Consider the following 12,034-nt stretch of genomic DNA (forward strand, 5'->3'; position numbering starts at 1 on the left):
GTATGTAGGTCACAATTGTTTGACCCATCAAGTCTAGACATCTGTGGACTTCCTTCAGGACTGCTTCCCGCCTTTTTTCTTCCCTCCTGCCAGGTAAAAGTACTGTTGTAAGTCCCTCTGTTGGTTGTCTTTCTAACTTAAAAGTATAAATATGTAAACATTTCTTGAGCTCTCATTTGGTAAAAAAAGATTATTAATGGCCTTATTCTGTCTTCTCTTCTCCCCACCCTACCTTGCAACTTCGGCTGCCCAGGACCTTAACTTTTCCTTGTTGATTTGGATAGCACTTACTTTTTAAAAATACATAAGTAAGTCTTCGTTCCTTTGGGTATTGGTTAATGACTATGTAGTATTGTTAGCTATGCAGCCAAGTAGTATATTATTGTTGCATTTAAAATTTTTATTTTCCTTGAGTTTTTGGCTTTCTGTTCCTCCTTTCCCTCCTCCTGTTTCTCCTTGTCTTTCTGCTTCTGTTTCTTCTTTACATTAGTTTCCTTTATCAAATCCTTACTTTTCCAATATGTTAAGGATCCAGCAAATCTTCTTTAAGATCCCATTTTTCCAGATATCTTCCTCCTTGACCCTCAGTCTAAATTTAATGCTCTCCAGATCTGCTCCTTATTGTAACCTAGAACTTCATTCTGTTATTTCTTCCTTTTTATTAAATTTTTTATTTAAATTCGATTTAATTAACATACACTGTATTATTAGTTTCAGAAGTAGTATTCAGTGATTCATCGGTCTTATATAATACCCAGTGCTCATTACATCACATGCCCTTCTTAATGCCCTTCACCCAGTTACCCCATCCCTGCACCCATCTCCCTTCTAGCAAACCTCAGTTTGTTTCCTATAGTCAAGAGTCTCTTATGGTTTGGGGGCGCCTGGGTGGCTCAGTCGTTAGGCGTCTGCCTTTGGCTCAGATCATGATCCCGGGATCCTGGGATCGAGCCCCGCATCAGGCTCCCCTGCTCTGTGGGGAGCCTGCTTCTCCTTCTCCCTCACTTGTGCTCTCTAGCTCTCTCTCTGTATCTCTCCAATAAATAAATAAAATCTTTACAAAAAAAAAAAAGAGTCTCTTATGGTTTGTCTCCCTCTCTGTTTTCCTCTTATTTTATTTATTAGTTTTCCCTTTCTATGCTTTTCTTTTTCCTGGTTTATGCCCTGTTTGGCTAGACCATACCCTCTAAGTAACTTCCTAAAAACTGTGTGTAACAGACAGACTTTCTAAATCCTTACATATCTGAAAATGCATTCTATCCTCATTCTTGGCTGATAGCTTTCCTGAGTATAAAATGTGAGACTGAAATAATTTACCTCATAATTTTGAAAGCATATTCCATTATTTGATGGCCATCTTGAGCTGCCAAGGGGAGGTTAAAATGACTGCCTGATTTTTGTTCTTCTGTAACTAATCTTGTTTGTTTTTTCTGTCTCCCTCTTTGTAAATTTTTTAATGTTTTCTTTTATATATTTTCTGAAATTTTATAGGGCCAGGTTGAGATGAATCTGTTACCTATTCAGTGTTCTGAACAACTAGTATCATTCAGCTCTGGGAATTTATTTTTTTTATGTCTTGATTTAGTTATTGTCATTCTTTTTTTTTTTTCCTGTTCTGTCTTCTGAAATTCCTGTTTGTCAAAATCTCAGATATTTTGGGTTGATCTTCTAGGTCTTTTTCCTTTTCATTCATATTTTTCATCTCATAGCCTTGATGTTGTACTTCTTAAAAGAAAGAGTGAATGGATAGAGAGCTGGTTTTCGTCTGGAGGACCACCAATGCCAGAATTGCTTTGGGAAAGAAATGCTCATTCTCACTGCTCTGGCTTTGAATTTGTTCAATTTATTTATAGTAACACGTTTTGGTTTGGAGCTAACTTACTGACCATCAGGTGTTTTGAATATAGGTTTGAGTGGAAGTGGACTCTTTCTAAACAGATTTTCAATAAACCCTCTTGGTTTCAGCCCAGTGAATCATTCTTGCCCTCCATCAAAATTGGTATGATTGAATCTCAAACTCCCCCAGAGTCTTACATACGCTCGGATGTAGTTTACTCTTCCCTGCAATCCCTCAGCCACTTTCTGTCCTCCAGAAATTTGTTAAAATCTCTCCTTTCTTTGTTGTTGATCGACTCCTGCTCTTTTCGATTTTGTGATTAATACCTTTAAGACATTTACTATAATTTTAATGGGGTTTTTAAAAAGAGAAAAAATAAATGAATATGGTCAGTGACTGATCTTGCACCAGAATTCTGTGACTCATTTTAGAATAAGACACATCTTATTTGTCTTGCACATTATGCAATAGATTTCTTTTTTTTTATTTATGACATCTCAAAAAGCATCATTTTGGAACATGCTAAATCTCTTTGAAAAAATGAAAAATAATAAAGAGAAACTTCCTGAATGAATTTTTAGAAGAGTAAAGGTCAGCAGGGACTGATGGGTGAATAACAGCACCAGGAAGGCCAAAAGAATGGAAGTATAAAATTCCTGCTCCAGAGTCTGATTGATTTTATTTCCATTTTAATTAATTTGTTTGTCCAATGAATAAACATTTACTGATTACTTAGTGTTTCAGTGTTTTTTAAGCATTGCTATAAATTAATACATACATACACACACACACACACACACACACACACACACACACACACACACACACACACTTGCCCTTCATGGAAAAGGATATGATGCCCATTATTTTTTTTAATATTTTATTTATTTATTTGACAGAGAGAGGACAAACAGGGGAAGCAACAGGCAGAGGGGGAGGGAGAAGCAGACTCCCCACTAAGCAGGGATCCCAATACAGGGCTCAATCCCAGGACCCCAGGATCATGACCTGAGCTGAAGTCAGACAGAGGCTTAACTGACTGGGCCACCCAGGCGCCTCCATGATGCCCATTCTTATACCATATGATGACTTAGAGCTATAGTAAAGGTTAGGGAATGACCCCTGCTTGAGCCATAAAATCCTAAATAAATTATTAACTATCAAGTGGCTATTATATTTGCCCACAACTGTTTAAGATATTAGCCATGATTTCCACCAGAAGGATTTACCATCCAGCAGTGAAAGAGATTCATGCATCCAGAGCTTTGGCTTTGGAATCACACAAACCTGAATTTTCATCCAAAATTTTCCACTACTCACTAACTTTGTAAACTTACAGAAGTTGTTTTGCCTCTCTGAGACTCGATTTTCTCTTTTGTAATATGAGTAATAAAACTACAGTAAAAGTTCCCTTAACCAACTCTCCAGATTCATGAAGACTCTTCTTTCACCTTAAGACATATTGACTGTTGCTCAATCATGCTGAAAGCACACAGTTCACAGGCTACACAAGATGATGCCCCTCCAACCAAGTTACACCTACCAAGATACAGTTGTGTTTGTTTTTAAATATATTTATGTTGACTATAGTTATTTTAATTACAAAAAAATTAAAGATTTTATTACCAGTGAAATATGAAGGCAAAAAGTAAAAGACAGGTAACTTTTCAAAAATACTACCAAATTAGTTGGTTAAAATATATGTGTGTGTGTGTGTGTGTGTGTGTGTGTGATAAAGTTGGAAAAAATGGTGTGGAGAAGTTGTAAAAATCTAGAAGGATTCTATACTCAAAATGTGTTGCAGGTGCAGTTACATCCTGGACATTTCAGCTGTCATAAATAAGGCAATAGGTGTAGTTTATGCAAAAAAACTAAGGGAGTTTTAATCAATGGACTCATGATCAAAGATAAACCCTTGACCTTATGGATGACATGTGAATAAAGTGTTACATGTTTAGGATTAAAATAAAATTTTGTGGCGTGATGGGTTGGGTTAATTAGAATATGTATAGCATTTATTATAGTACCTGGCACATAGACAATCCATTAAGTGGTGGCATTATTGTTAGTAGCTAAGGACAGGTATTATTTTATTTGATAAAATATTTATTAAGAATCCACTCTGTGCCAGGCCCTGAGCATACAATGGTGAGAAAAAAAAAACAACAACAAAACAACCCTGGACACTGCCTTTATGAATCTTAGAGGGAGAGCATGTATTTGATGAAATCATCACACAAAGCCATCATCTCAATGTAAGAGAAGGGCTATAAAGGAAGAATACAGTAGGGGGACCTGATCTGTGTTGAGGGTCACCAGGAAGTATCCTTTGAACTGAGTTCTGCAGCAAGAGTTCAGTGAGGTCAAATCTAGCAGTCCTTTGCAGGCCATGAGAAGAATTTGGGGCATTAGCATAATGCAGTGCAAATTCAGAGGTGACAATCTACTTTAAGATCAAATTTCAAAGGGAATCTCCATTCCCTTTGAAATCCTATATTAGTTAGCTGCTGTAAGAAATCAACACCAAAATTTCAGTGGTCTGACACAAAGTGAAATTGATCTCTTGCTCAGTAATAGCCTTCGGCAGATATTCCTGGCTGGTGGGAGGCTTTCCTCCACACAGTGATTCAGGGACTCAAGCTCCTTCCAACTTATGACTCTACCATCCCACCAGAACTCATCAACCTCTGCACCTCTGCATTCAGCCGATATAAGGGAGAGAAGAGCAAGGAGTAGGTACACCCACTTACTGAAATCTGACTTACGTCACTTCCACTGACATTCCATTGATGAGAGCTAGCCAATGAACACAGCGGGTAAACAGAAGAATGTAGATCAGCTGCTTCCCAGGGACAGCTGCTTTCTATGGTAGGGGAGGACCATCTGTAGTATCCAACTCTGCCACAAACCACTTAACATAAATTAACATTTTTGCCAAGTAAGTTTTTCCTTTTATCTTGGAAAATTTCCCTTACCCCGGGCTCAGTCGGTTAAGCATCTGCCTTCGGCTCAGGTCATGATCCCAGAGTCCCAGGATCGAGTCCCACATCGGGCTCCCTGCTCAGCAGGGAGTCTGCTTCTCCCTCTGCCCCTCACCCCACTCTCATGCTCTCTCTCTCTCTCACTCTCTCTCTCAAATAAACAAATGAAATCTAAAAAAAAAAAAAGAAAAGAAAATCTCCCTTACCCCAATCTCAGTACATTCTCTGAATTTGAGTTAGTGTTCAGTAACTCATGTGGCTCTTTCTTAAAAGGCATAGCAAATATTAGATTTTTCTTTTAAATGCAATGTACCATAATACACGTTCATGTATTCGGTGGGCCTACTAGTCTGAAAACATAGTAGCTACCATTTTTGCTAGACCATATTTGGATGGTCTGAATTCTTCTAATTTTTGATGCTCTACCATTAATGAAAATGTTTACTGTGTCCAACTAACATTACTCCTGGTCATTACCAAATGAGGGATGGTGTCCTGAGTACTTCTTCCTTCAGCTACACCAAGCATACTTTAAAAACTTCCACCAATACTCAGCAACCCCCACATATATACACAACTACAATCTCCTCCCCCCAAAAAACAGTAAATTTTAAACCTGTTGTTATGTCTCTTTTCCTCTACCAATTTGTCACCCAATTTTGAATGGGTAAGAGAAGAAAAACAAAAAGCTGTCTGTAAAATCTTCTTTAGATTCTCTAAACTCAAGCCCTCAAATGAAGAGGTTCAGAACTCCAGCTTCTCTCTCAAGTCCAATTCTTCCTTCAAATAGGTTTTGCTGGGTTTAGATCTTATCATTCATGTTCATAGACATAATGAAATCTAGCATATACCATATTTTCCTTTTGTAGAATAAGATATGACTCTTGGATATAACATCAAAAATATAGACCACAAAAGAAAAAAAAAACCAATAAGTTGGACTTAGTCAAATTAAAAAGTTTAATTCATCAAAGACACTACCAACAGAGTGAAAAGGCAGCATGTGATGGGGGAAAATATTTGCAAATCATATGTCTGATAAAGGGTTAATATCCAGAATATATGAAGAACTGCTACAACTCAACAACAAAACAAACCAATTAAAAAATGGGCAAAGGACTTGAATACACATTTCTCCAAGAAGATACATAAATGGTTCATAAGTGCATGAAAAGGTGCTCAACCTTGCTAATCATGAGGGAAATGCAAATCAAAACCACAAGATATTACTTCACATCCATCAAGATGGCGATTATCAAAACAAAACAAAACAGAAAACAAGTGTTGATAATATGGAGAAACTGGAACCCCCATGCACTGCTGGTAGGAATGTAAAATGGTGCAACTATATTGAAAACAGTATGTGGTTGGTTCCTCAAAAAAGTACAAATAGAGTTTCCTTCTGCAACAGGCGTGGGTCACGCTCTCGCTTGCTCTCTTTCTGCCGCCATCTTGGTTCCACATTCCCCTCACAAAACGCCTGGTGAAGTCACAGAAACCGTCCCTGCTACAGAGCAGGAGTTGCCACAGCCCCAGGCTGAGACAGGGTCTGGAACAGAATCCGACAGTGATGAATCAGTACCAGAGCCTGAGGAACAGGATTCCACACAGGCAGCCACACAACAGGCCCAGCTGGCAGCAGCCGCTGAAATCGATGAAGAACCAGTCAGTAAAGCAAAACAGCCAGAGTGAAAAGAAGGCACAGAAGGCTATGTCCAAACTGGGTCTTCGACAGGTTACAGGGGTTACAAGAGGCACTATCCAGAAATCTAAGAATATCCTCTTTGTCATCACAAAACCAGATGTCTACAAGAGCCCAGCTTCAGATACCTACATACTTTTTGGGGAAGCCAAGATCGAGGATTTATCTCAACAAGCACAAATAGCAGCTGCTGAGAAATTCAAAGTTCAAGGTGAAGCTGTCTCAAACATTCAAGAAAACACAGACTCCAACTGTACAAGAGGAGAGTGAAGAGGAAGAGGTTGATGAAACCAGCGTAGAGTTTAAGGACATAGAATCGGTCATGTCACAAGCAAATGTGTCAAGAGCAAAGGCAGTCCGAGCCCTGAAGAACAACAGTAATGATATTGTAAATGCTATAATGGAATTAACAATGTAACCATCTGAAAACGAGGACTTTTTTTGGTGTTTCAAAAGAATAACTGCAGCTTGGTTTGAAATTTGTACTGTTTCTATCATTAATAAAGTTATGGCTTCTTGTTGGATGAAAAAAAAAGTACAAATAGAATTATCATGTGATCTAGCAATTCCACTTCTGAGTATAAACACAAAAGAATTGAAAGCAGGGGGCTCAAACAGGGATTTGTATATGCGTGTTCATAGCAGCATTATTCACAAAAGACGGAAGCCACCCAAGTGTCTACCAACAGATGAATAGATAAAAATATGGCATATACATACAATTGAATATTTTTCGAAGCTTTATTTATTTTAGAGACAGAGAGAGCAAGTGTGGGGAAGGACAGGGGGAGGGAATCTCAAGCAGATTCTCTGCTGAGCGTGGAGCTGGACTTGGGGCTCGATCTCAGGACCCCCAGATCATGACCTGAGCCAAAGCCAAGAATCAGACGCTCAACCAACTGAGCCACCCAGGTGCCCCCATACAAGGGAAGATTTAATCAGTCTTTCAAAGGGATGAAATACTGATACCTACAACAACATGAATGAATCTCGAAGACATTATGCTGTGAAATCACCCAGTCACAAAAGGACAAAGACCATATGGTTCCATCGATATGAAGTACCTAGAGTGGTCAAGTTCGTAAATACAGAAAGTAGAATGGTAGTTACCAGGGGCTGACGGGAGGGGAACGTGGGGACTTAACACTGAGTTACTGTATGAGTACAAAATTTCAGTTTGGGAAGATAAAAAAGTTCTGGAAACAGATGGTGGTGATAGTTGTACAGCAACATGAATGTGGTTATTGCACAGAACCTTTACTTAAAAGTGGTTAAAATGGAGGGCGCCTGGGGGGGCACGGTCGTTGAAGCATCTAACTCTTGGTTTCGGCTCAGGTCATGATCTCAGCATCATGGGATCAAGCCCCCTGTTGGGGTCCACACTCGGGGGGTCTGCTTGAGATTCTTTCCCTCTCACCCTCTGCTCCTCCCCCTATTTACATGCTCTCTTTCTCTCAAATAAATAAATAGAATCTTTTTTTTTTTAAAGTGGTTAAAATGGGAGGGAGGGAAGGAAGGAAGAGGGGGGAAGAGGAGTGAAAGGAAAGATCTGATACTTGAGACAAAGTCTGGTGGAAGCCATGGCCCCAAACAGAACTTGACATCCTAAGATGATGATGTCCCCTTTGCTACAAAGGGCCAAAGCTTTCAGTGGGAAGCCCTTGGATCCCCTTATTAACCAGTAACATGGACTTGTCTTGTTGTTAAAGCTTTACTACTGAGCACAGGGCATCTGGAGCCTCTCATAACCACCCACCCACGTGCTGAAGCTTGGGTCGGTTTGTAAAAACAGTTCAGTAGAGTTCATGCCAATGTCCTTCATATGTTTTTATCTTTTTTTTAATTTTATTTATTCATTTATCAGAGAGAGAGCACACACAAGGGGAGCTGCAGGCAGAAGGAGAAGCAGACTCCCCGCTGAGCAAGGAGCCCGGCACGGGACTTGATCCCAGGACCCTGGGATCAATGACCTGAGCCGAAGGCAGACGCTTAACCAACTAAGCCACCCAGTCATCCTGGGCTTTTTATCTTTCTGACCAAAAAAGATAAAGAGTATATAATATTTAAGTTAAACTAAATATATATATATATATATATATATATATATAGTAAATATAATATATATATAAAGGTAAAGGGTATACAATATTTAATTTAAGTTAATATTCAAGTCTGGTCTATATTCTTATTCTCAGCATGGTTATTAAATCCGAGAAGAAGAAGGAAGAGGAGAAGGAGAAGAAAAGACAGAGCCATGGATATCCCAATGTTAAAGGCTGAATCAGAGTTCACAGCATACCAGGTAGAAAGAAGTCCATAGCGTTAACTGTCATTGTGTGGTTTGCAGACCTAAGAAGTTTCCATTGTTACCCATTTCTTATTGATGTTAAGTCCAGCCTGCTTTGTACTCTTCCACAGTGGAATAATACTTATGCCTTCCATGTATGTCCTTTCTGCTAGTTGCAGTTGTTTTTCTACTATTATTTTATTTGCATAATTAACACACTGATTTGTTTTGTCTTGACAGCCTGGGGCAGTGGTACTAAGGGTACACATTTTTAAGTCAAACAAATACACGGACCTTTTGAAAATGAATCATGCTAGATTCCTTTCTTTTCAGATTCCCTTGAAATCAGATAATAGAGATTCTGGGAATCATCCACTCGAGGCCAAAACAAAAGGTTTTATAGCCAATGATGATCTACATAAACTTTAATGCCCTTTAAGATCATCTGCCTCGTACTATGTGCTGGTTAATTGAATTTAAATTTAAAAAAGAAAGAAAGAAAGAAAGAAAAAGATCATCTGCTTCACGGTCAGCTAATTTTTCTCAGAATGCCTCTGAGATGAATGTGTATGCTCATATTTCCGCCAGTAATAAAGGCTAACAAGGTGTGACTCTGAAAAATACATTGACCAGGGTTCTCTACCATTAGGTTGCAGGGGAGGGTGTTGGATTGTTCATAAAATGCTTTCGATCTTTGCTGAGACTATGTTGCTAAACCAGCCAGACTTCGGGATTCAGAAAATCTACTCTGTGAAGCCAATCTGAAATCCACAGTGGTCCTGATGAAGGACGATTGGACCTTCATCAATGAAGGACCCATTAAATTGGGTATGTAGAGGCCAATTTTTTTTTAAATAAAGAACATTTGGGGTGCCTGGGTGGCTCAATCATTGGACGTCTGCCTTCGGCTCAGGTCATGATCCCAGGGTCCTGGGATCCAGCCCCGCATTGGGCTCCCTGCTCCGCGGGGAGCCTGCTTCTCCCTCTCCCACTCCCCCTGCTTGTGTTCCCTCTCTCGCTATCTCTCTCTCTGTCAAATAAATAAATAAAATCTTTAAAAAAAAGAAAGAAAGAAAGAAGAGAGAGAAAGAAAGAAAGAAAGAAGAAAGAAAGAAAGAAGAAAGAAAGAAAGAAAGAAAGAAAGAAAGAAAGAAAGAAAGAAAGAAAGAAAGAAAGAAAGAAAGAAAGAAAGAAAGAAAGAAAAAGAAAGAAAACATTTGTTCAGAGTGATGCTGCCAACAGGATTTTACTGGTGCAGGTCTCCCTTTTAAACTCTGCCAAGTAAACGGGCCAAATCCCTACAGTCCATTCCAGAACCTCACCAGGAACACCATCATGAATTAATAGTAAGTCTGAATTGCGTGATCATTTGTAAATAGCACTTCCTTAATTACTATCGAGAATTTGAAAAAACAAAACAAAAACAAAAACAAAACAACACACCACTAATGGTGAACCAGGTATGGCCTAGGAAAAACACTGACCTCTTTGTCACGCACAAGCTGACATGCAGCATATTCAAAGGGACATACTTCAGGAACGAGGTAGCCTGAGTCCTCATCTCTGTTCTTTCTGTGCAGATTTGTACAGGTCACTTGAGCTTTTTACTCTACTCTTTTCTCATTTTTCAAAAAGATTTTATTTATTTGAGAGAGAGAGAGAACATGCACAAGTGGCAGGGGAGGGGGAGGGCAGAGGGAGAGGGAGAAACAGACGCCCCGCTAAGCAGGGAGCCCGATGTGGGGGCTCAATGTGGGGCTCGATCCCAGGACCCTGAGATCATGACCTGAGCCAAACTGCCTAGGTGCCCCCCACTCTTTTCTCATTTTTGAAATGAAGGGCATATGCTAATAATCTCTATATCCTTTCTGGCTCCCAAATTCTAATTTTACATCTCTAAATCATTTAAAGTAACACATTGTCTCCACATAAACTAATCTTGCTAAACTCCAGCATAACTTTAGTTGACTTGTTTAAGTAGGTTAAACATCCCCACATTAGGAGCTCTGAATTGTGGCCTCCCTATTAATTTTCTCATAAATAGCACAGAAGTTAAGTTGCAACCCAGTTTTGCCTGCAATGTCATAAAATCTAAATTAGTTGAATTTAAATTGGTGAACTGTGAGTATGTGTTAGATTAAAACCCAGTATCAATGAATTGTGCATGTTCTTTCCTGGGTCATTTCCTCTTTCTCAGCACGATCTGCCCGGGAAATTGTAAATTGCCCACAGCTTCCATAGACATGCCCAACTCCTGGAAGTCTGACTCCAGACAGTTTCTCTCCTGAGCTCCAAACTCATATTTTAAAAATAATCTTCACCACTCACTGAGCATCTCTTACAAGTCTGGTGCTGAACTGTCATTTTAACAACATGGTTTCTGCCTTGACAGTTCCTCTGCAGGGCGGACCTCGTTATCTCTATTCTAGATGAGGAAATTGAGTCTCAGAGAGGCCTTGTAGCTGATCAGAGTCACCCAGTTGGTCGTTTTCAAAGCCCTGATTTGAATCCAGGTCTTGCCACCTCAGAAATCCGTGCCTCTGACTATTTTACTAGAATGAACAAAATAGATTAGAAATGCAAGATACTACATCATGATAACCATTCTGGATCGAAGTTTTCCTCTTGGCATAAAGAGGGGCAGGTTGGCAGGAAAGGCATTCGGTCAGGGTGGACAAACTCTGAAATCTGAGATCAAGAGCAGAGGAAGGGGGAGCTATAAAAACAGGTCTGGGCCAGACTGGGAAGAGATTCCTCGGTCCAGAACAAGGAATGTAGGCTTCTATAGAACAACGTGGGTCATCACAGGGATTCAGGAGGGAGCTGGGAGTGATGTCTCGCGTCAGTTTCATATTTTAGCAGAAGCATTCTGGAAATGACTTTAAGAATACTGTAGAAAGAAATAGAGGTGAGAAGCAGAAAGATCATTGAGGAAGCTCTTCTCCTAGCCCACAGAGAGGCGATTCGGCCTGAATAGGACAATGACAGAAGGAAGGCATAAAAAAGGATGCAGAACTTGGCACACAATTAAATTGGGTAAATGGATAAGGATGACGTGACGAGGACCCCAAAGCAACTCTGATTTGTCTTTATCTTGCTACCCAGCGAAGTATGTGCCAACAGCGCCCCTGTTGCAAAGCCTGCCATCTCCTCAGAGAAAGTCACTGCCCTGGATTGTACCAGACCCAAAACATGCAAAACTAGAATGTCTGGATCCCATTGAATTA

General features: G+C 39.7%; 1 pseudogene; it reads left to right on the forward strand.

Annotated features, from left to right (window-relative positions):
- The first annotated feature begins 4,640 nt into the window (after positions 1 to 4,640).
- LOC113925848 lies at positions 4,641 to 7,055 on the forward strand (annotated as a pseudogene).
- Positions 7,056 to 12,034: the final 4,979 nt, after the last annotated feature.

This window comes from Zalophus californianus, chromosome 4 (genome assembly GCF_009762305.2).
Source record: "Zalophus californianus isolate mZalCal1 chromosome 4, mZalCal1.pri.v2, whole genome shotgun sequence".
Taxonomy (NCBI): domain Eukaryota; kingdom Metazoa; phylum Chordata; class Mammalia; order Carnivora; family Otariidae; genus Zalophus; species Zalophus californianus.